This window comes from Falco rusticolus, chromosome 5 (assembly GCF_015220075.1).
Source record: "Falco rusticolus isolate bFalRus1 chromosome 5, bFalRus1.pri, whole genome shotgun sequence".
In the NCBI taxonomy this organism is placed as follows: Eukaryota; Metazoa; Chordata; class Aves; order Falconiformes; family Falconidae; genus Falco; species Falco rusticolus.
In genome coordinates, this window is record NC_051191.1 from 47,883,242 (window position 1) to 47,909,051 (window position 25,810).

General features: G+C 41.1%; 1 long non-coding RNA gene across 3 annotated transcripts in view; it reads left to right on the forward strand.

Annotated features, from left to right (window-relative positions):
- The window catches only part of LOC119148948, an 86,428-nt gene that overhangs the window by 32,486 nt on the left and 28,132 nt on the right, over nucleotides 1-25,810 (forward strand). For 2 of the 3 annotated variants that reach the window (XR_005104542.1, XR_005104541.1), the window contains exon 5: nucleotides 17,850-17,936. The exons of the other annotated variant lie outside the window; for it this stretch is intronic. This is a non-coding gene — a long non-coding RNA (uncharacterized LOC119148948). The remainder of the gene's footprint in view (nucleotides 1-17,849; nucleotides 17,937-25,810) is intronic. 3 annotated transcript variants of the gene reach the window in all.

Sequence of the window (25,810 nt, forward strand, 5' to 3'; positions counted from 1 at the left end):
TGAGTGGCCACCCAAACTCAACCATACTTTGGCTGAAGCTTCCTCTTCTGAGCTCTTGTGGTCGCAGAAAATCCTGGTCAGGTAAATGCACTTCTTTTCTGCAGCCTTGACGATCAACCAAATTATAGTATTAAACTTATCTTGCTACTTACGAAATGCAGTCTATCGCTGTATAACCTTCTGATAGCTGAAAGTGCTTTTCTGAAATGCATGCCAGAAACTAAGTAGCTCCTAAACAAGTATAGGAGCCAGCTTATTGACAAATTAGGCTTTTTCTTGCTGTTCAAGTTGGCCTTATTCTGGAATGATTTGTGAGATAAACTCTGAATTATCACAGCAGCTTTAGTGCAAATCTTTTATATCTGTAGAGAGTAGTTGTGAAGCTTTATTAGTCATAATAAGGAATGCAAGCTTATCTCTAGTTTATGTAGCGACTAAACCTGATAAGTAAGAAGATGAACGTAAGAACAGTGGTGTCTGTGGAGTATACCACAGCTGCCCATCAGCTGCACATTATTTTTCCTGTTCTTATAAAGCAGAGAATGCAGTCAACTAAACAGAACCTTGATAGAAGCTGAATGCACCAGATTCTCATCTTTCATGCCTGGTAACATCTCCACACATGGTCTTATTTAAATTAACCTAATAGACATGCCTGAAGCAAAGTACTGCTCAGACAACATGTGACCTTTAGAGGGAAACTAACTGAAGAAATTCTACACTCAGGCTGTCACTCACTCAGTTGTTGACACAACTGTTTGGGGATTCTGAACTGGATCAGGGAACCAGATGAGGTTAAAAATAATGCAAACAAAAAGGGGGCAGGAGAAGGTACCAGCTTACTTCTGTGGAAGGAGGGGCGGCTTTGCACTTCCCTGAGCTGAGCTGTGCTTTGCACTGGCTCTCTTCCCCTCCTGGACGACAGCTTCAATATTTGTCAGACCCTTCTGTGAGCTGATTTACCTTGCTAGATAGAGCAGCAGAAAACTATCTAACCCTGATTTTTACTTTGCCATTTTAGCACACTAAATTAGCTCAGAGGAGGGTCTGGTGAGTACCAGAGCTAGCAGGAGATAAACAGCAGAAGCATGACCTCCTGATTATAGTTTCAGGGAGCTATTAGTTTAGCTTAGTGCACCTCTAGAACCCCTGTGCAAATAATTGTGTCATTGCATGTGGGGTAGGAGAGAGCTTCTGGGCTGAGTAAAACAAGTGACTGACAGAAAGGGTAGAGAAGAATTCCTTTGCCAAAATCCCCTGTGTCATGGAACTGAGGTGTCAGCATGAGGCAGAAGGTGCAGCCCTTGTCTTTCTGTATCAGGGTGTAAAGATCAGGAGATAAAGGGTTTGGAGAGGACTTAGTGCTTAGAACCTGAAATGCTGTGTATGGAACTAGCTGCAGGACTTTGAAAGAAATGTAGAGCTGAGTATGAAATGGTAAATGGAGATCGTAAAGTAAATGGAGATTTCTCCCCTTTAAAAACAAAGATAATCAGTGGAAAGATAAAATTTAGATTTGCTTATAGAGAGATTCTCTGTCTTATCATTGCCTAGAAAATAATGTGTTTCTGATTTCAATAGCAAATTCCAGGTAACGTTTGCAGATGGGTGGCCAGACAGCCCTTGCTGGATTTTGACTATGCACATTCTGCATGTAGATCTTGGCCTTCCAGGTCTGATAATCTGTCTTCGTCCCCTAGGGACCATCACCAATGGACCAGCTGCATGATTTAAATTCGTAGTGCTTCTGCAAACTTAATTTCCTTCCCATTACAGTGATGGCTGTTTAATTAGTGGAAGCAAACTGCCTACAGGACACTGAACTGAATTAGGAATTTGTGGATGTAACCGGGACTTTTTCAGTCCTGGAGACATAGCAGATCATCCGTAAAATGAAAGCTTTAAACTCTGAGGTTAACAAACACCAGTTTAAACTAATAAATAAAATGCCATAGCTAGCTTATGTCTGCTCAATGCTGCTCAAAGTGAACATGTAGCTTTAACCTGGTTCTCAAGGACAGAGGCTAAACAAGCTCACTACCACCTCTGACATTACCACAGCCCATTTATGATCAGTATTTGTGTCAGTGATTTCATGAAGAATCTGAAGACTGGACATATCTACAGGAGGCATGAAACTTGTTTTGTGGATAGAGGATGTCATTGCTCAGTTAGCTATGTTTACTGTAATATTAATTTCTGATTATTTGCAATGCATATTAAAGACAAATGCTGAAATGTGACCAGCTATGGTTTGCATAAAAGTTACAGAAATTCACCACGAGGATATGATTTCATGAGACAGGGACGCTGATAGAAACACCGCTTTATGGGAGTGTCCAGCCTTCCTGGTGGTGCTAAAAACCCTGCCAGAATGAAGGTATTACTCCTAATGCAGATTAGCCCTTTGATCTGCTGCTTATTGTAACTCACGGAGTTTCACTGGCACAACAGAAGGGCAGGAGGGAAATGCTGTGTTTGCCCATTTGTACCACTGAAGGTCTTTTGTCATTAGCCTGCATCCAGAGAAAAGTAACTTCTTTATCCATCTTCAGCTCTCATCTAAATGGAGAACCACTTGTTCCTGTTCTTGTGCTGCTGTTCACTCTTTTTTTTCGATTGTGCTGTTGGAGTCTATGGGAGGCTGACTGTAAATTGGTTGGTGAAATGATTCTGGTTGAAAAGCCATTCCTATTCCTTATTTTAAGTTCTGACAATTCAATTGATACTGTATTAACAGTCCTACACAGGTAATTGCACAGCACAAATAAGAAGAAAAACAGTTGGCCAAGGATAAAGGACATCACAATACTTTTATTGGCTTGATTGTGTGTGAAAATGTGAATAGAACTACCCTTTAAGTATAGGTGCAGTTCAAAACTGACTTAGTTTAATAAAATAGTACAGTTTTGTGGAAAGGGCAATCTTGCATTTTACATCTTCCCCTGTGAAGCAGGTTTGAATCACTCACTGATATTCACGGAGAGGCTTGTGCCAGTTTGCCTACGTGGGTTTGAAACTGGCGCTCTAGTCATACAGATGGTTCAAATTTTTATCCCCTTGCTTAGTTAAAAGCATTGATCATCTTGCTTCTAATTACCCTTTTATAGCCCTGAAGAGAATGCTGCTCTATGATTACCTTGCTGTTGATCAGATTCTCTTCTGAATTGATAGGACTCTGCTAGGGTGCACCATGTTCATTAATTAGATGCAGGAAGAAGCAGCTGTGCTGGTGTGATTTTAATAGTTACCTAAGATCTGAACACAAGGCAAACTCAGGGTGACACATCCTTGGAAAGATTCCTAGTGAAAACTGTCCTGGAGAGAGCATATCCAGTGAACAAAGTTACCCAGGGCAAGGCTTGTCAGTTACTGCAAACTGAGAAGAGGCAGCTTGGAAAAACAAATTGAATATTGCTGTAGGAAGGAAATCATGCCAGTGCATTCTGTGAGAGACTGAGCACATGATGAGGGTAAGGACACCCTCAGAGATGCCCTCCTCAGTGACACTTGAATGGGTCACTGAGGACAGAAGAATTAAGAGAGTCATGATTAATACTGGGTGTCTGTGATATGTCTTGCAGCAATAGAACATTCAAATCCTTTGCAGTGCTCTCATTGTTAATTATAGGTCCCTTCAATCATTAACATTGGGTGGATCACAGAGTCCACATCTCCTTGGAATTTCAAGATATCTTCTTTACCTCAGTTTTTTTTTTTTTTTTCCATCCAGTCTAATTTTAAAACTCCCAGTTAACATGACAGCTGGTACCAACAGCATGCCAATTGCTGAACTTCCTGTAGTGAGAGAGGGAAAAAACACACCCTTTTCTGAGAGGGTTTGAAACTTGTGTGCAGCCTCCCGATTTTCTGCCTAATAATTACTCCAATCTTGTACTTTTGCATAATGATTTAAATACAAATATGTAGTGCAGCTGAAGAAATAGATGAATTCTTCCTCACACAGAAGGTAAAAATGCAGCCTCAAACTGAAAATTATGATATCTTTCTTAAAACTGACCATTGTTTATTAGACAGTGAAGAAGTACGCTGGGTCAGCTTTAGCAAGGAACAAGAGCAGGTCTTAAGTAATACTGAAATTGCTTTCCCATAGCTTGAGCACATGGGCTGCATTTTTGCAAGGGATAGCACCGCTGCACCAGCAACGCCAGCACTGTAGACATCATGCTGCAAAGCAATCCAAACACCTTGACAACAAAGCTGGAGGGGTTTCCCCTAAACTTCTTTTTCCCAAAGAACAAGACAATTTCAAGTTTACGGGTACTCCTGCACTATTTCATGCTATAATTTCATGGATTACTATACTTGTATTGTATTTTTATTCGAGTGAAGAAGCTATGTAAAGCCTAGTTAGTAAAACTTTGCTAAAAATTTCACTGAACAATCCCTAACTCATTATCAGCTTTTAATAAAAGCATAATACATAACACTTCCTAATAGTTTATTCATTCTTTGCAAGGGAGAGATGTGAAGAAATACACACATTATATTTTTTTCCTACTATGTCAGATATTAGGTTTGAGTGAAAAGTTAGGTAGCTGTTTTCATTTTTCTGGGTGATAAGGTACACTGTGATGGTCCTGGGTATAGGATGTTGGCTTATAGACCGGTATCATTATTTTAGGGAGGTGGAAAGATGAGATAGTATGGCTGTAATTTGGCTGTAAAAATTCTAAGTTTTTAAAAAGTGAACATTAATTTGAAATGTTCTGTCTTCTGAAGAGATGTAATTTTTTTTTAAGAAGTATATTGTAAAAAAGTAATATATTGCATCTGATTTTGTAGTTTGTTTGCTTTGGTGGAAGGATGGGAGGTTCAGAAAAGAAGTTTAACTACAGAAGTACTTGGATTTGTGTTTTGTTAACATTTGCAGGGGTTTTAGTGTGCATTGACCAAGTACAAGTTCATGTTGACAATACATCGTTATTTTTGCAGCTGCTCCCCTATGTGTTAAGAAACTAAGATATTTCTTTGACAATCATATTGCTTGGATTATTATGTGCCTTAAACCAAATGTAATATCTAATGGATTTGGAAAATTACAGCTCTTGGAGATATTTAAATATGGAACCTCTTCAAGTATTTAGCTGTCAGACTGTCCATTTGCCTATTGGAAAGTCAACAATAGCCACCACAGGACTGTATTAAAATAATCAAAATCTCCTCCTTAGACATATTGAGTCACATAAACAAACAGATTATGTATCTTACAAACTATGTCATTAGTGTTTATTCTTAACATGGTTCTTAGATATTGAAAACACTGAACATATTGTCTGTTGTGCATAAACATTTGTGCAATTAGTACTGCAAACAAGCACAAGCAATGTTCTTAACAAGGACTATTCAATTATTTCCACAGCATTTCACAAAAAGTCTACCTGAATTAAGCCTAGAATACTAAAACAGTCTATTTTTTCTTAATACAAGAGATTCTCTGTGTGTTTGAAAGATCAGCTCATATGAATTTGGCAGCCTGAACTGGACCCCCCATGTCATCATGCCAGTGAGCCAGCACTGTTCTGGAGTCTTGCTGAAGGCACCCATACTTGAGTTTTTCCCCATGAAAATCTGCACTGAAGTTACTCTCCTTAAGTAAAGGACATGCGTGAGTGACGGTGGTCTCACCGTTAGCCTCACTCACTTTTAGCCTATGGGCCTGTCTCTGGCCAGGTGTTTGATTCTTGTAAGGAGTCAGAAACAGGAGACCAGGCATAAGCTCTTGCAGGTCTCCTGAAATGTAGTAATCACAGATGTGCCTGTTTGTATCAACGAACACAGGTGATTGACTAATTCTAGCAGGCAGTAAATCCTGTTGTTTTACTAAAGACTAAGAGTGTATTGTTTTTGTGGCTTAGCTGATAAACTCTTGATTGATGCGTTTGAGCCTTAATTAATCTCTTTCCAGTTGTACTGGTTGCTTATCACAAGATCACAATGTGAAAGACAATCTCCCCAGCCCACTCACTGCAAGGCACCAAATAACTCCCATCTCACCCCAGTGTCACCAAACCCATCATCAGAAACAATCTTTCCACAAGCCCTGTGTATCACTAGTGGAACCAAACTGTCAGAACCACAAATGCAAAACTAATACACACATTTCTATAACCACCACAGTAAATGTTCCCTTCTTTGAACAGAAGCGTCACTTGTCTTTCATCTCTCCCCACTCTGCCCTATCATCACTCCTCTGGCTGCGTTTGCCATCTAATCTGCTTGTTTCCATTACTCTTCTCTCTGATATTATCGAACAGGTTAATGTAACTGAGAAAAAATCAGAGATACTGTCTCCAAAATGTAGTTAGCTTAAGTTTGTTACTTCTGCTTTGGACTTGTAGAAAGATTTGTGTCCCTGAAAACTTGTCTGCTGTTCTTGAGAGCAGGACTTTAATGATAAAGATCTTTTCTTCCTAGCAGAGATGACATCTTCCTTACTTTGCTTGCTTTGGATTAAGGAAAATAAGAATAGTTACAGAATTATTTTTAGCCTGGATCAGTTAGAGCGATGCAGTTTACTGAGCTGCTCCCCAACAGTTGCATCCATACAACTGACGGGATGTGAGCTACGGTGCAGGAGCAGCATTTCACAGCTGGGGAAAGGAGGGGAGCTTCTTAGGGCAGCTGCTCCAGCTCCTTTAGCTCCGTATTAACTGGGGAGCTTTGTTGCACACCTAACTCCTTTAAATACAAGTTCTCTAATTTTATAGCCAGGGTATCTTTGTAAATGTAAATACCCCAATTCATTTGCCAAAAGAGACACGAACATTAAGAAAACTTAAATACTTTGGTAAGCAGTATCATAGCACTCCAGAGTTTTGAATGCTACTGAGAAATAGTTATTATGCTCTGAGTGATAGTGTGAACATCAAACTGATTACTATTTTTTTGTGAATAGCCAAACTGCCCAAACATGCTCTTTTAGGAGTGAAGCTAATAATTTTTCTGTCATATACTCAAAGATTTTTCCAGAAAAAAAGAAAAAAACATGGAAATAGAGCATATTTAATTTTGGAACTTTTTAAGTTTAAAATTTGGGTTTTGAAATGGCATTTTGATTTGGAAATTGCAAACTTTTTAATGATTTTAATAGAAAGTCTGTTAGCCTAGAGATGAAACCAAATACTGCTTTTAGCATAAATAGAATGTTTTGGGTGAGCTTGAAAGGAATTTTTTGTTTATTTAGCATTATCCACAACTTGTCCAATTCTATAAACACAAGGCATACGAATACAAAACTGGTGATAGGTGCCTGCAATTTTAAATTAATTGTAATAAAATATTGTGTATTTATGTTTTCTTGGCCTTTAGATAGATATACTGTATACATATACAGAGCCATGTGTTGCACTCATAGCAATTTTGAGCAGCAAAACTGTTGCAGAAGCAGCCAGAAGTTGGTCGTCTTTTGTTTGAACAGCAAATGACTATTTTACTTCTGATATAAACAATATATTTCTTGTGAGAGGGAATACATGTGTTTTTGTTTTTCCTTAGACTAGATCTTTGGGAAGTTTATACTCTGTAAAGCTTTTTGAACAGGGCAGTGACAAAACTGTGGGCTGCTACTGATACAAGCAGTGACAGTATTCTAGTATATTTGTTGCATTTCTTTAATATTCCCCTATTTTTCATCCCTGTGGCTCACATGTAAGATGATGAGCTGATTTGGTCTTCCTGGTTGCACGATTCTTACCCCCTTGACTGAGCTGTTTTTTCTTAATGATATAAACATCCGTTCTTGTTGAAACAGTAGCTTTTCCAATTGATTTCACATCATTGTGTCTGTTGAGATCAATCCTTTTGATAGTGATTTTCTGTGCAATCCATACGGACAAGACTGAAAGGGACTCTCTGGAAAGTACTACGATCCCTATCACGTACTCAGGAGAATTGAAACCTAGGCAGACTGTGACTTCTTGAGGTCACACAGAACTGAACCTTCTTCCGCTAGCATTGACCTACACCTTTACATCCAGAAGATTCAGAAAAGCTCTCAGTGGCTGAAGAATCAGTCACAGAGATGTGTTTATACAGAACAAAATGAGCTCTGAAGAAAAGTGGAAAAATGTTTTTTGTTCCTAGCATTTAAAACTCTGGTTTATACACATTTGTATTTGATTAACTTCACCCTCGATTATAGCTCTGACTAAGCTCTCAATCCATAATTCTGAGACCACAAAGAAGAATTTTAGCAAAAATACAGAATGTCAGAGTTGACATTCTGGAAATGTGTAAAGGAAAGGATAAACAAATAAAACTAGCCCCCACATTCTGTGAAGGAACGTTCTGTGTGCTGGAAATACTGTTATCAAGTACAGTCATGGGAATCACATGCAATGGCAAGGAAGAGTAAGCAATATGAATTACTGAATGTACTTTTTGTTTTTTTTTTTAAATGTTGTATCATCTTTGTGCATGAATAAATGAATGAAGAGGATGTCTCTTGGAGGAAAAGTAAATGTCACATTTGAAGGAAAAAGTTAATAAAGATCATCAGTCAAATGCCCACCTGTGATGTAATCTAACCCGAGGGCTGCTAGAGCCCTGTTAAGCCCAATGCAGTAGTCTCCGAAGGCTTTCTGCATGCACAGTTAATTCCACAATCAATACCTTCTTCCAAAATGTGATTAAATGTGGCTAAGTGAAGACACTGCTCTAAATTGCCCCCAGAAGAGTTCTTTTTCATCAGCCAGATATCTGAATATTACTGCCACGTAGTGTAAAGCATGTATCTGCTTCTCTGCTTTCACCTTTCTAAAGCAGGAGCGATAATTCTGGTGAAGCTTTTGGAGAACTAAGGACACGCTACTGAATGACACGTAGGTGTTGCTTTTATTAAAATTGCCCATATGCCAGTTTAGCTATATATGTTGTTAAGAGTCTATACTAGGGTACAAAAAAATTACAGGATGAATTCCCAAAAAAGATTTAGGGACTTAAGTCCTATTTCCAAAAATGAGTTGAAAGGAGGATTTATTTATTGAAGTGTTGATATCTAGAAATGAGCTACCTCTGAATTCAGGGAAGAGAAGTGGGTACGTTGTAGAGCGCTTTGTTTCATCCTCAAGGTGACATCCACAACAGGTCAAGTGTGTCTTTGCTGACCAGCTCAGATCTTTTCTTCAGACGTCTAATCCATCATGATGAATTCTACTCCTGGCCATCTAAGGCTTTGTTCAGAAGGTCTGAACTCTACCTACAGCTGCCAATCAGTTATTTCTTTTGGCACCTCTCAAAGCCTAGATTTGCCCAGAAGGAAATTTTATGCAAAAGAGTTAGTGAATGTTTAAATAATCTGGCCTGTAGCCTAAGGCCTAAATCTACTTGAAAGTCCAAAGAATTAGGGTCCTAAATCACTCTAGCACCTACACAACATTAATTTTCAGTGCTGTTGGAAAAGGTGCTACTTTACATAATAAAACAGCTCTTCAGTTTTGTGAAATACAAGTCTTCATCACATTGATAATACACATTGCTGAGCTTTTGTCACATTTGTCACAAAGATTCTGGGTAATCTTTTCACATCTGCTGGTGAACCCTTAAGGAAAAAAAAGGACAAGGATCGAAGATAATTCAATTCTGTCTGCAGCATTCAGATCTCAATTTTTTTTTCATCAGATGGAAAAGGTCAGTGAACTAAAAGTCTTTTTTTGGCGATGGGGCTAGGAGGTCCAGAAGAATTTATGCAAATAGGAAATGTAAACCAAATCATGAATGTAAATCAAAAGAACATCCCGTTGTTGTTTATCTTGCAGATGAAACTAGAAATTCACAAACCTTTATGCACAATTGAAAGTGGGTTTAAGACAACCTGTTGTCTGCCTACGATATGAACAGCTGTTTGTAGGAAAATTTTCCACATAGGTCATGCAGAAAAAGAGTGAGGTGTTGACAGCCTGACGGATGAGTTTGGCTGGCATGGTGCCTATCCAGTTGTACAACTAACACTTTCATGTACAGTAAATATCTCACACATTCACATTGCCTGTAATATAATGTAGCACGCCTTCTAAAGTTATAAACTCAAAACACAAGATCACCTGAGTTCCTAAAGAACAAGCTGCTCTTCTCCTAAATGCTCTACTGGGAAAAAAAGCAGTGAAAGTTCAAATTAAACTTATGCAAAGCTCTTTACGTGAAAGGTTGCAGCTGTTAATATGCAGAAAGGATCATGCTGCTGTGCGCACAGAGCTGAAAGATAAGCAAAGGTCCCATTGCTATGTAGAACTGCTCCCTGTTTCTCAGCCAGGAGCAGTGCTGCTTCCTTTCAGAATATTGGTGGCCCTTATGTAAGCAAAATGATGCTAAACACTCAGCCAAACATGGACACACACACAGAGTCTCATCATTGTTTCAATTAGTTGGCACCGACTGGTATCTAAAATCCCAGAAATCTCATCCTTTGGCTTTGTACATGGAACTTAGTGTTGCTGCAGTACAAATTAAAAAAAATCTTCAAGCCACAATTTATATGAAGGAAAATAAAGATGTTTTCTTCCTTAGTTTTTACTTCCCAAAAGACAAATACCTGTCTGTTTTCTGCTAAACCTTTCCTTGACATTTCCTTTCAAAAGAAATGGATTACACCCCACCATGGTAGACACTTGATCTGTTGGCCAGGCTGGTCTATTAGGGTATGGAACTGAAAACATGCATTTTGTTTTAAGTCCTGCTACTAGGTTGCTCAGTGGCCATGTACAAGTCATCTAACTTCCACAAAGAGCCTGTGCATACCACGGCAGGTACCTGCAGCTTGCTGGTTTAACCTTGGGCTGGAAGTGAATTTGGGAAAGCTTTGTTCTGTGCTTGTCTGCCAGCGACAGAAAAAGAATTGAGTTCCTTAACTTCTCCATTCCCCTCTTGCTGTAATTTGAAGTTGCTGTTATATTTATTATTTACTTGCGGTTGCAAACTATTGTGAGGCATCTGCAAGGTGAATGTGCTACTCTACAGACTGCTCTCTTACTGAGTTGAACAGCTGATATGTGACTGTCACCACCAGCCTGGCAAATACAAAATCAGTACAAGAGAATTCTCCTCTCCTGTCTCTTTACCATATAGGATAGGAGTCTTCATTATCCTAATTATTATTTAATAATGCATTATTCATATGTATACCTATACTTAACACACATTAAGCAAGCCTTTGGGATCTGTCTGGCAGAGAGATCTGTTCTCAGAGGGGTTTCACCCCTATTTTTTATTGCAAGGGTAGGACAGGACATGCACTTAGTTTAACTCCACAGCAGAGGCAACTGGGGATGTGTAACCCCCCTTCCCTGGCCTGGGGGAGCCTGCAGTGGCACGTGCAGGGTGAAAGGTTTTTCTAGGTGCTCTACCTTGTTCTGCCCCAGGCCCTTCTAGGAGACTTTCTGCTCCTAGAAAGAGCCCATTTGCTGTGTTACACTGGTAGAAGGTAAAGTGATCTGGTATCTGCCTAATCTCTGTAGCCATGTAAGGCAAAGAAGAGTGAGATCTGTCTTCGTTGTATAGACGTGAAAATGGACAAGGATGTTGCCAAAGGCTTCAAGGTGTATCTGTGATGGATCCGGCACAGAGTTACATCTATCAGGCATATTCTTGCAGCACTCCTGCCTGAAAGTACACAAGAAAAAGTCAAAGTAATTTTGACATCAATACTTCTAATAAGAAATTGACAGCAATGGCCTCTGCCATGTTGGAGGTTATGTCGTGTTTTGATTACACGGCTCTGCCAAGCCTGAATATTTTTTTTTTCTTGACTAACTCTGTTCTCCTTGGGTTCTTATGGGAAACCCTTCCTGAATGCTAGCTCTGCAGAGACATCAATATTTTTCTACTTCTTTTGACTACTAGAAATTCCATACTGTGCTCGCAGTCTCAGTCAGCTGGTAGGTTGGCTACTATGTTAGCTAATTAGCTAGTTAATTAGGGTGTTGTTGTAGGAGTACAGCAGGGAGTATTTATTTCTGTAGAGGTGTTTCTAAGCTACACATACAGTCATTAACTGTTTTATTTTAGTCCCAACTGCAGAGAAAAGAGCAGGGGAGCTGTTAATTTTTGGCTTTGTAACAATGCTTTATTTCACTGCCCTACTTATAAATAGACAATACTTAAAAATATAGCAGAAACCCATCTTTGCCGCAGAAACAAATGGAAAACACTGACAGTACAGACTACAAAAATGATGACACAGAAAGTGTGTCATGAAACTGGAGAAGAGCTCTCCAAACACTGATTTTTAATTATGAATCTTTCCTTCTGCAGTATGCTGTGGCTCAGTGAATGCCCCGGAACCAAAGCTCTGAGCTTGCTAAAGCTTATGCTGATTGAAATCTAGCATCATTCAAATACAAAGAAGTCATTCTTGAGTCAACCATGCCCCACCAGGTTTTTTACTGGCTTGACAAACTGTTCAAATTAAACTGATGCTGTGTTCTGTGTATATACAAATCCTGCGGTTCCAGCCAAGGTTGCTAAGTCTCACATGTGATGAGCTGAAACAAAATGTAAATTCTGAGTCCGCAGGGAACGTTATGGGTTTTGAGCAAATGAGGCACGTTGCCACAATTGCCTTATTAATGTGTGTCACTAAATTCCACCAGTGCCAACAAAAGCTGAGCAAACATGAATTAAGAGTGGCTGAGCAGGGCAACTGGTGCTTTCGCTGCCTGCTAATTGGACGTAAGCATACTCTCGCAGACTCCTCACCTGCCTCCCTGCTCGATACAAACTGCGCAGCTTTTATCCCCAGTGGCATGCTTTTAAATGGTTTCCAAAGCAATCTTCCTTGGTGACTCGGACTGCGGAGAGCAGGTTTAATCTTCCCTGGTGTGCTGAATGACTGCTTCAGCTAGGGTACTGGGCAGAGCTGCTCGCTGGTGAGTGTTTCTGAAGAGGAGGCGCAGTACTAAGCCATGCAGGTAAAGCTAAATGGGCTCTCAGACGGCAACCTTGGTAATAGAGCAGACATAAAGAGCTAAAATGCAATGGATATTGTAGCAATTCTTTTTTATCAAATCTTCCTTTTATTGAAGGAAGACAAAACTGCTATAAAGAAAAGAGTACAATCCTTAATTATCTATATTGCTATATTCATAAGACATATGAAACATCAAAAAAAGAAGAGACAGCTTAGAGACTGCTGTCTACCACAGATCTGCAGTAATACTGTAACTTAATTTACATTGACAGTACTTTTGGATTAGTTTGCAAATAAAACAACTGCAATGAAAGATTTGGTGTATAATATAAACTAGGAATATAGTATAAACTTGACATAGGACTGAAGAAGTAGGTGACAGTTCATAAATACAATATGTCCTGTAGTAGAGGTCAGCTATTTTATGCATACTGAGTAATACTAACCAATCCTAAAACATGAGGAAACATCCAGTTTAGAAGATTTACCCCATAAGATGTCGTCACCTGTTAGGTCAGATCCTTTTGATAACGTTACAAGAACAGATCTATTTTTACCCAGCTCTGTTCAAATATCATTCAACTAGCTCTGCAAGTGCTTTGGTCCAAAGCCTGAATGAACAGGTGTAAGAACATTATCTGACCAAATATGAACTCATGTATTTTATATATTGTACATGCTCACACTTTTATTTATAAAATGAGTTCACTCTCCCTGGCATTTTCTTGCACTGTTTCTGTTTCGACTGTTGAAATCTGAAATGAAAGAAAACAGCACCCAGTATCTTCTAAATTTTCATGTTGAACTAGCAGAAGTAAAAATGAAGTCAAAGATGAAAGGTTTTTTTCTTGTTGCTGATTTAGTGAAGGTGCATAAAGTTTAGTTTAGTTTCCTATTACTTCAGGAGTAAACCAAAATAATTCTTCACAAGTTCTTTGTTTTTTCTATGTTGCATCTTATGTTTTGTTTTTTTGTTTTTTTAATTTAAAGTTTTTACCTACCAAAACTACAGAGAGATATACATAAAACTTTTAAATTCTCTTTAATGTACTTTCCCAAGAGAAAATAGAATACAAGCTTCACGTTTTTAAGGATACTGTTTGGGGGGTTATGTGTTTGTTTACTTTTCAACAAAGGCTTTGGAAGGAAACGCTTAAAACATTATGGCTCTGCAGTCTGTAAGGATCTTCATGTATGGTCTTTATTTAATGAAAACCTGGGAATTTCACATACGTGTCTATATGCATACTCTTCTTTTCCTGCGTGACTCAGGGTTCCTAAAGCTACTAATAACTGAAAGTTCATGGTAAGGTACAAAGAAATTACATATAGATAAAATGCAAACCCAACAAACAAACAAATATATTGGAAATGTCAGGTCATGTAACTTTTAGACATACTAAAGCCAAATGTCGGTCTTTAAACGTGTACTTTTTAACATGTTTTTTACAAGGATTTGATAGCAGAATGCCAGTATAACTGGCAAGCAGGCTCTGCTGCTTGTTTGCAGGTGGCTCATAGCTACCACATATGTAAAGATGGAATTTTTGGCAAGCAACTTTAGCAAAGTCTCTGTGTTAAAAGCTGAAGCTGACCACCCTTTTTATTTAACCAGGGCCAATATTTTTCACTGAAGCAAAGTTATAATTAGTGGATCTCATGGATACTTACTCAAGCCAATAATCTAAATGAAAGCACTACATCTGTATATATGTAAGATCCCTGGAGAGGCAAATAGCACTGTTATGTTGTTAAGGCTGAGCAGCATGTCCCAGTATGACTCCTTGTACTCACTTCCTTGTAACTTTGAGAAGTTTTAACAGTTTTGGCTGCACTTTTCCATAGCTGATGTCTGCTTGAGGTGGAAAACTGACAAACAGCAGCCAAGTGATCAAGCCATTCCTGAAAGGAAGGTTAAGGGAAGATTATGTTGCTTTATTCCTTTAACAATATTCTTGAAACCTTGTCTCTGTGGTGTTGTGGTTTGGAGTTGGGGGGAATGAGGACAGGAGTGGGAGACAGCTGGATGACAAACAGGAGGGAGGCATGGAGGTGGTGCAAGAAGAGGTAGGGAGTGAGGAAGGAAGCTGAGGCTGGAGAGAAAAACAACAGCTGGGACTTAGTTGGGCAAAAAGGAGGACAGGTAGCCTTGGGGATGTAGAGGAGAGTTCACATGTTGAGGTCAAGGATGGAATCTGCTTGGGAGAAACACTGAAAGAGAGGCAGATTGGTCAAGGCTTGTTGAAGACAAGGCAGGAGTGAGGTAACTGGTAACACATCTGAGCCAGAAACTGGGAGGGTATGTCAGCCTAGGAGTTGTTGGGAAGCTAATATTCAAGCAGTGACCTTGGAGGGAAGGCAAAGGGAGAGAGCTGAGACTGGCTTAGCCAGGACAGTGGGACTCGTATAAGAGGCTTGCTGGAGAAAGAGGAGGGGACAGGTGGACAGGCAAAAGGCATGGGCTTCTGACTGGGAACTGCTGTTACAGAAACCCTTATGCACGGATAGGGACAGATAGAAAGAACTGGGCATTGTGAATAAAATCCAAAAAGAGTGGGTGGGAGTTTTACCTGTCAGAACACATTCTTCTTCTGTGACAGAACCTGCTATTCCTGAATTACCTTTCCCACCAGCCAATAATGGTAGTAAATGCTACCTGACAAAGTAAATGCCTTGCAACCTCTTCTTGCTGGTTCAGTGACAGGAAGGCAGCTTCTCTGGCTCAGGGACAGAGATCTGTGCTTTGAGTCCAGAAGTTTTGGCTTGCATGGCAGGCATCTGTGATAGGCACGCAGCAGTTGGTGTAGTGATTTGGTGTGGCATTTCTGTTCCTTTCAGGCTGTGATTTGACAACAGTCTAGGAAATCATACACAAAATGGTACCTTTGAGACTACAAGAGCAAATGCCTTAGAGTTAGTAAGCAGCTACAAGAGTCTGCTCTGAAATTAGTGATTGATTTTCTAATGCACTTTTTTCTCTTGAGCATACCTATTGAATTTTTTCCATAATACTCCTGTGACATGATGGGACCTTTGTATCCTCTCTTTGTTATCCATGACTGATATGCCCAGAAGCTGATATCTCAGAGTACTCGGTGTTTAGTACTGCAGATACTCCAAGTAGAGCATCCACATAAATCAACTGCAAGCTGACTCTTCAGCTCTGCTGCAAATTAGAACCCACAATCTCAAGCCACATATGGGAGGATGAGGAATATGCAGTTGCTAAAAAAACAGTGAAAAGTGTGATTTAAATGGCTTGGCTGGCACTGCAGAAGAACGCCATGATAAAAAGACACATTCCTTTGCTTTCATTGTGATACCTTCTGTTTTCTTCAAGTTCACCTTTAATCCCTTGCCAATTCTTGCAACAAATGATACAGAGGGAAAAAGAGTGTCCAGAAAGAGCAGGCTTCATCACTACATTGTCTGGATTTTTTCCCAGAGGAAAGCTGTGTAGTAAACAGGGTAAGGCAAGGGCCCCAGAAAACTGGCGTGTAATAACATCTTTTAAGACCTTAACTCAACGTACATAGGTAATCCTACATCATGTCACAAACTCAGGTGCTTTTGAGGCTTGGAAGATACTTAGAAAAACAGGCTTAGCATTTTGGCTTCAGAGTTTTGTGATAAGCAGGCCATATCCTATAATGTATGCTGTGATGCTACTGCTGCTGGAAGATTGGAGCAAAAAATAATGATGTGAGTCTCTGCTTTTATTTTGCAAGTGCATTTTAAAATGCAGATATACTCAGAAAAATGACTGCACCTAACATCAGAGTTTTCTATATTTATAGCTGTTACTTTCATCTCAAATGTGTTCAATTTACCCAGCCTAACGACTACTATAATCCAGCAAATTCCACCTGGGCCCTACAAAATTAAGCAATATTCTTATAGGACCATTCCAAGCTGGACTTTGTAAGGGTGGACAAGGGCTGGTAGAGTGTTAATTTGTGTATTTTCTCCCATGTTCCTGTGGGGGTCTGGATTGTCCATGTGTCATCTGTGACTCTTTTGACCTGATGTGCCACATGTGGCTGGGTTGGTACATGAATAGGAATGGTGGTTTGGCTCAGCACCTGAAGAAAGCGTGTTTTTCCTCAGCGCATTCCCAAGTCGCACTCCAGTGGGCAATACACTCCTGCCTATGGCAAGATACCAGCTGTTGGCTTTGTCCTATAACTTAATGCAATGGGAGGATCAGCCACCTCTCCCAGCCTGTTCTTGTGGAGTTTAGGTCCAGCTTAAGTCCTGCAGTCAGAATTGTGGCAGTTGGCCTGTTAGTGTAGGCAGAAGTCTAGAAATAAGTTTTCTCCCCTCCAGCTGCTGATCTCTGCCGCTGCACCAAAAGCAATACATTGCTAATGTTGTTAAGTTAGAAAAGAACCCCTGAATACCCTGAAAGCAGACAAGCAGAATAATCAGGTATGCATGGCATTTTAGAGTCACTTCAGTGCCTATAATTATGATTTAGAAGAGAAACACCTGAGGGAAAGTCATTAAGAAATTACAGTTATGTAGATAAATGTCATACTTTATTTTTAAACATAAAAGTGCAACACATACCAAAGATGTGCTAAATCGCTATATTAGAATGGCCAACACTGTGTCTGCTCAGGGCAGGAAGGTACAGAGAATTTTTTCAGTAGTTAATTTGCAGAAGTTTTGTATTATCAAATTTGAATGTAGAAGGGAATTATTTTTAAGAGGCAGATCAGAGATGGGGGACTGAGTCACAGGAGTAAGAGGTCCCAAGAGAGGAGGAGGAGGAAGAGTGGCTGTGGAGTATAAAAACCTTAGGAGAGTGAACTCAGGGATTTTACTCTTTTCTGATTTATGGACATTCTGCCTTTTCTCCGTTGGAGATGTGGACCCATGGCTGGTGTTTCGGAGACTACTAACAATAGGCTTGTCTTTACAGCTGCCTTCCTCAGACTCTACAGCAGTGGCCCATAAAGTTCCTGGGATCTGTAGCCCTTCTTGAAAATGACTGTTTTGCATAAAGAGGGTAAGTGGTTAATGTTAACAGCAGCGCCTTGCTTTGGGTGGAGGCACCTAAGCCAGGTATCAAAACAACATTCTGTCCTGAAGGAAAGAAAATGGCCTTCACTTTTTCCTCCCCTGCCTGCAGGTACTGCATTTCAGGCCAGTGTTTCGATACCGCTTTGGGACGCATGAAGCATATAGGTTAAAACATATTGCCAAGGCATATTTTATATCGTAAGAATGAGAAAACTTAGAGCCAGAGTTGCTTTAATAAAGCAATACCAGATACAGAATTACCTCTGTTATCTTCCACTGAAGTCCCTGCACTGGGAGGGATTTGATCATTTGCCTAGAAGGTGTTTCCTCTGTAATTGTTTTCCATTGAACTTTTGGGTGGGAATTTACCCTACTGATGTGTTTTTATGCCAGATGCCACATGAAATTTGTAGAAGACAAACACCTGTATCCTTAACAGGGCTGGCTACTGCTTCACCCCTCTTCCTGTCACTGACGTGTGATCCTTGCTTTGCTTGTGTCTTTCCATGGTTTAAGAAAGACCTCTCTCTTAAGAAAGGCAATGAACAAAGACCACACTTTAGAAAAACAGATAAACAAATAAACAGGTACTCAGGGGAGGGCAGTGATATGTCTTTCTTTAGCTATTGTTTTAGTATTTTCTTCCTTATTGACAATTTTACCCCATAAGCAGCTTGTAGGAATGAGACTTAGGATGTCCCGCAGGCATTCTGCCTGACTATGTGAAGAATGTTCACTATCAGTCAAATGGTTCAAAATAAAAGGAAAACTTGTACTGAACCTCATTAGTGTATAATAAAATGGACTAGCTTGTTACCTTGGAGATACAGACCACTCTGCCCTGTAATAGAGAACATCTGCAAAACAAAGAAAGCGAAAAATGATGTGCTTGTCGGAGCAGCGGTGTATTTGCCATAACCAGAACTGCTCTGAGGCAGCAGTGCCTGTGCTTTCAGCCTGGGGAGTCACATAGCTTCTGATAGGTATGTGATAAGGAAAGGTGTGGCCCTTCCCCCAACAGATAAGTGGCTGTGTATATGTCATATTCTCAAAATCTGCCTGCCCTGTTGTCTGGCTGATTTGACACGTCCAGATACGTGTCAAATGAGTCATCTCACTGGAGGCTGTGTGTGTGTCCTGTTATGCAGCTTATGCAGGTTTGCTCTGTCCTGTGACACCACACTGTGTGTCATATGGTCAGAGGTTGCACGTCTATTCTGGCAGATGTGCATACACAGTCCCACCTTACGTCTTCCTTACGGTGGTGGGACCTGCCTTTAGGCTACAGGTGAGATGAAGGCAAGTGGTGGAAGGACTGTGAGGCTCTTACAAGAAATGGTTGGTGCAGGCTGCCCTAGTAATCACCTAGTATGTGGCTTGCTGCCTGTCCACATTTTAGGGATGCTCTGAAAGATGGGGTTAAGACTGGGCTGTGGCCTGGATGAACCGCTTGGCGTGCTGCATTCAGTTTATGAGCTCACCACCCCTGCCCTAAAAACACTGACTCACTAGCTAGAATGTCATCCATTAGTGTAATTAAGAAGTAAAAAGAAATGAAGCAAAGCTAATGAGCCCTCTTTAATAATCTCAGTGGATATTTCTAAATCAGAAACATAGGAAAAAAATCATTTTAGAATAATTAGACTTTAATTCATTGAAGTTTCAGAAGTGACTAGGTTTTAGAAGTGTAACAAGCTGGGTTTAACCAGATTCCAAATTCCAAAGCAGAGGTCATGACTTGTTATCGAACACATAAAGTCTCAACATTTTTTCTCATGTTAGGAGTGCAAACAGATGTTTTGAAGGAGTAATACATTCAAGTTGTTTTGTAAGCAGGAGACTGGAAAGGGAATGCCTGTCTGGTTTTGCTTTGCATCTTCAAAAGGAAGGAAGGCAGGCCAGCAAAGGGAACAACATTCAGATTTTCCTGAAATGGGGACTGACCATGAGTAGGAAAACCAGGGTATATATGTTACTTTCCTAGTTTCCTCTTCCATACTTTTCCCCAGGCTTCTGCATGCATACGTAAGTAGCCTGCTTTTTACTGATTGAAATGCCAAATTTCACTTTGTTGTTACACAAAAAGGCTACAAGTATACCAAAACCTGAAAAGCATAAAGGGTTTGTGCTGATGTGTGGGTGCTGGACTCCTGATTTTATCTGACCCATGTTGGAAAATAATGTATCAGAAACTAGGAAAGGCATTCTTTTTTAGTACAGTTCAGCATGAAACCTCACCAGCAGACAGGTTCAGCTGGGAAAGGGAGTATCACCCAGAGCCAGCGTTGGCTAGGATAGCCTGACCTGTAGTCCTGGAAAGGCTTCAGGCTGTTATCCCTTCCCCCAAACTGTGGGTCCATTCGGTAGCTGAGGATGGCTCAGTCTAGGACTGTGTCTACTGTGACAGTAACTATATTAAGGATAAAGTGCTTGAATTTGTGGAACTGCCTGCTTAAATGTGATTAACTCTAGGAATGATTGGATAGGTTTGCATGAAATAAAAATGGCAAGAAACTTTGTAAACGAGTCAGTTCCCTTTTTTATTTTATTACTAAGTGTACATCTCTGGACTTCCAATTCTGCTTGGGAGGAAAGGCTGAAAAGCCAGGTGTTTTTTAGGCTGTCCAGTGTTACTGGCATAGGGTACCTTGGGGTGGGGATCTGCTGGCATACTGCTTCCAAAAGGGTCTGCTGATTTTCTTGGCTGCATGGTGCTGCTTCCTCCCTTGTGTGGACTCCAGTGCTTAGCTGCCTGTATGCTGATTCAACTCACTGAAGCAGCAGAAAAAAATCTGCTTTTCTATTTTATTTTTTAGAATAGTTTTCTGCCTCTTCAGTAGGATAAATTGGTTTATTGAAAGGCAGCACAAGGTGAGAAGGAAGACCAGATGACTGAGAACGGTACGGGAAAGAGCTGGGCCCCCCTCCTCTGGTTGCTGTAAAATATTAAATGTATACTCAGCTTGCCTTGTCTTGGGAACCGTCCTATAAGTATGATCTGTGTGAATTTAAATACCTTGTATGTTGATGTGAAGAGGGTGGTTCTTATTGGTTCTCCTGAAAACTGCCATGTGCCTAACTGCACGTGTGGCTTTTCCCTCAGTCCCTTGGGTCGGTGAGGACTTACCCGGGTTAGCAGAAATCCTTATAATACCATGTGTGTGGATGGAGAAGGGGATGTGGGTTGAACAGGATTATTTTGACAGACCTGAGTGCAGAGCATGTGCAGCTAAGCAGGCAGGAAGGAATGGGAGCCTCAGTGCGGGGATAGAGAGGTGAGAGCAGGAACCTTTTGACCAGAGCATTAGCTTTGATCAGAGCCCAAACTTTTGTAGACAGACAAAGGTGATGTAATATTCCTAGGAGCTGGAAATTACTTCACCTTAAACACTCCTCTGAGTTTGACTCACAGAGAAGATGAGTGAAATATATACTGAAAACATTAGGGGGAGGATTTGCATTTTATCACTTATTTTATTTAAAAGCCATAAATACAAAGCTTATTCCTGGCACTCCAGAAAATCAGTTGGCTTCCATAATGTCGCAGGAGTGGTGTAGGAGACTGCCTCTGGGCATCTGTTCAGTAGAAGTAAGCATTAGCGTTAGAGATTAAAAATCATGGTATCCTTTCCTAAAAGGCCTATTTTAAGAGCTTAATAGGTATTGCTATGCGATGGCTTCAAGGGACCACCACCATAAAAAGCAAGGAATCCTTGTATCAGCTGAACCTGGGGATGGAGGGCTGGCCCAGCAGGCTAGGTGTCAGTGCTCTCCCCTTCCTGAGAAACAGGTACAAGCAATGCTGTGGAAGCAGAGCAGTCTGTGGCAGTGTGCTCTGGCAGACGGTTTGTGGCTTGTAAGGATGCTGCTCCCTAACTCTGCAGGAGGATGGCCATCGGTGGCTAATGCTGGGCATTAAGTGGCAGAGGAACCTGATAGTTCACCTGAACTTTCACACAAGACAGGGGATAATAAGTGATTTCTTTGTATTTCTGCTCATTTAAAGTGGTGTGTAGGTATGGCAAAATGCTAAAAAGTTGAACTTTATCAATAATACCTCCCCCTCTAGCACAGATACTTCTTCAGCTTTTTCTGTAGAAGTGGGAAGTAGGGCTGATGGGCGCAGTCAGGGCTGCGGCAATAACCCTCAACTGTGGAGTGTTTTAGAGGAAAGCAATGGAGCTGGCTGCAGCACTGACAGGTTAATTTCCACCCTTTGGAAAGAATCACTGACTTCCCCTCTGTCTTTGGGCCAGGAAGAAGTACCTAGAACAATGAGATTAGAAACAGATGGAACCACTGTTATGTTGGGAGTTGGAAATCCTGGGGGGTTTTTTAGAGTTTTAGGAAGAGGAAACAAATCTTTTCCAAGTTTGTTGCACATGTGAGGTTGTGGTGCTATGTACAGCTGATGCACATAATCCTTTCCCAAATACTATAGACATTAGCAGCAGCTCTCCAGTAACTGAAAGAGGATACAACTTTGGCAAGAATGTCAAGCATTTGTAGGAGCAGATAGTTTGAAAACACAACAGCTTTGCCTTGCCAGGTGGCTAAGTTTGCTTGAATGCATTGACAGGAGACTAAAGCAGTATGATGCACTGCATAGATTGTTTCAGTTACCAGATGGGACTGGTTGGTACTGGCTGAGCAGACTGGGCTGTTATTGCACCTTTCCTCTGACCAACTTTTACCTTCATCATCCTATTCTTCCTTTATGTATAAATAGCAAGAAATGGCTCCCTTTAACAGCTCCTTTCCACCTCTTACCTGTGCTCTGCAATACTATGATCTTGCAATGACCATGAAGCCACTGCACTACGGCGCAGGTGCTACCATCTGTCAATAAAATCAGAAGAGTGGAGCAGCAAGAACCTAACAGCAGGATAGGACATGGAGATGAGGCTTGGAAAAGCTGTCCAGCAGGAAGTGGAACAAGGGGAGTAAGTCTGACAGCTTGAAGGGGAAGAGAAGCAGGGCCACTTGACATCAGAGGCACTGCTAATTGCAGTGGAATTGCTAACAGTGGAAACAGCCTCTGGACTTTGGTGCAGTCAGGAAGAAAAAGGTGTTGAGGAACATGCAAGCAGGCAAGGAAGATGCATCCACTTCCATGTCTGCACTTCACTTACCTCTTTTGGCCTGACTGTTGTGTATGCCGAAGTCTGCACAGCTTTGTTCCTTTACTGGAGGTGTCTAGGAGAGCAATGGAGAGGCAGTGCCACTATGAAAAATGCTCCGTGTCATGTTCAGAATAGGCAGTTCAATTCTTTTTGGGGAAAAAACCTTTTTCTGCCATCGTGCATATCAACTGGGCCCTTGTTCATCCTCTGTCTTTGCCTAGTTCTTTTAATGCAAGTAGCAAAGCGTGTACAAAACACTGTTGCTGGGTTAGTGGGCTCAGAGAGAGATTGGGTGGGGAGATGAATTGAAACAGCAACGACTAGTGCACCAAAATAATCTCAGAAGAGCGAGGCAGCAAGTGTCAGTTAAGCTGATGGTGGAAGTATCCACCCATGACAGATAACTGGAGGAGAAAGAGAGGAAAAGCAGAAAAAACTGAGGAATGCTTGTCCGGGGCAGTGGCTGTCGAAGTGAATCCTGACATCCAAATTTCTTATGGGCCATATCTTCCACAGTATAATACTGGCTGAGTATCAGCAGGGAATAATTAATATTACAACTTCTTTTCAACTTCTGGTAATCTCAGTATCTTCTCTGTATTGATAGGGTTTGCATGCATGACCTAGTGGACTGCCTAACAGCCAAGTTCTTCCTTCATCTGCACTAGATTTTTACTAACAGAAGTATGGTGTGCCAGCCCTCCATAGCATACTGCTGACCAATGCCACTGAACTGGGCCTTCTGCAATAGTGACTGCATTGAGCTTGATTCCTGTTTCTAGCCTTTTGTTTTATTTTATTTTATTTTATTTATTTCATTGGTTTTCAAATCAGTTGCAGAAAGTGCCTGCAGGTTTGTCATTGCACAGTCAGGGTACTCCAAATGCAGTGACCTGAGGCTCACTGATAGCAGTGAGGAATCAAACCCATTGTTCATTTCTCTTGGGAGAAAGACACAGCAGAGGAATATAGGTGTGAGGGGAAAGGGATAACGAGGGGGGAAAGGACAAAACAACAGTTTAAGCAGTGTGTGCTGCCTTCAAATCATTGGAAACATCCTGCTCAGGTGGCATATGCATTTGACAAGGTCTGTGCTTGCAAATGCTGTAACTACCTGTGCGTATCAACTCAGGGTAATCTTTTGTGGGGTTAATAGCAGTAAATGATCAACTTAGATTTTCCAGATTGTGTGGAGGTTAAATTTCTTTATATCCCTTTGGGTGGAGGTAAAGCAAGTGCATAGCTTGGGCTGCGTGCTGTGACCTGTAACAGGATCTTGCTGGAATACACTAGCATGGGTGGCCTTCAGGAAGGCAGGCAGATGTTTATTGATATGAGGGGAGTGCAAGGGGGAGTAAAGGGAAGTTTAAAAATTAACAGAAAAAAACTCAGCTTTATCATTCCAAATAAGACCTTTCAGCTGTGACTATCAGTAAGAAAATGAAGAGCAGACCTGCATGAAGAGTGGGGACTCTGGAGCATCCTGAAATCTGAGCAAACAAGTTGGCATGCCCTAAACTGCAATACACTTATACTACTAATATGCATAAGGTTGGTGTAGCACAACAGTCGTGCAATCCACTAATAATGGTGGGTGCTTGGAGGCATCACTTGGCTGGCACGGTGGTGGCCCTGGGAGCAGTGTGTCTGGCAGTCACAGGTGAGGTGGCAGACAGATACATACCATCAGATGTTCCTTATTAAGGGCTAACAGAAACTGAAGGATTTGAGACAGGAGGCTGCTAAGGGCAGATCAGCTTTAGGGAAGTTTTGCTAAATGTAGAGTAACATCAATGTTTAAGAAACGAGGATTACAGGCCCTGGAGCAAGGCAGGGCAGGACAGGCTGTGTAGAGCCAGCAAACTCACTCGCTGACAGGGACTCTCTCAGTCTCCTCCCACCTCACACACCTTTGCTGTTGCAGCTGGTATCCCCATTTCACCCAATACCGGCAGGTTTCTCCTGGTCTGTGGCCCTCCGCAGGCTGCCGGTTTACGCATTGCTTGTGGGCTGTGTTTGCCATGTGGGAGGTGCAGAGCGAAAAGCCCATGGGGTATGCATCTCCAAGACAGGGACTATGTGCTCCTTGTTTTCTGTGCACCCCCATCCTGTATGCCAGTCTCCCATGTCACTGGCCACCCTTTCCCCCCGCTGCTGTCAATGTCCTGCATTCCCCCTCTCACAACCGGTTGCTCTGTGAGCTCTTCCAGTTCCCTTGGCTTCTCCAGCAATGATGCTGTGCATCTCCCCCGCTGTCTTCTCCCTAAGCATTCTCTCCTTTCTTTTCTCCTAACCTGCAGTAGTTGTCTCTTGGAGGATGGGCAAGACTTGCAATGCTGAGCTAGCAAGACAGGGTGAGATGGAGATGGCATTAAGGATGGGGGTGTTAATGACTCCCTTGAAGAATCGTGGAAGTTCATGGTAACATGGAAGTGGTTGAAAAAAAGAAACTCAAATCAGCAGAAGTAGCCTCTGTTTTCTTGCTTTCTTTTCAAATTTTAAGCCAATAAGAATGAAGTGTTCCTCTAAAAGGTGAGTATTGATCAGAAGTGATGTCCAAAAGTTGCAGCTTTATGTACAGACAGGCAGAGGGTTGCTGTTGAGCAGAGTACTAGGTCATGCTTTCCTTGCTTAAAATGTTTTGGATTTTCTTTACGTAGCTGGCAGGTGCTCTTTACTTACACTCAGTTCTTAAAGTAAAGCCGTCTGCTTTCCATCTTGCTTAGAACTATTATTA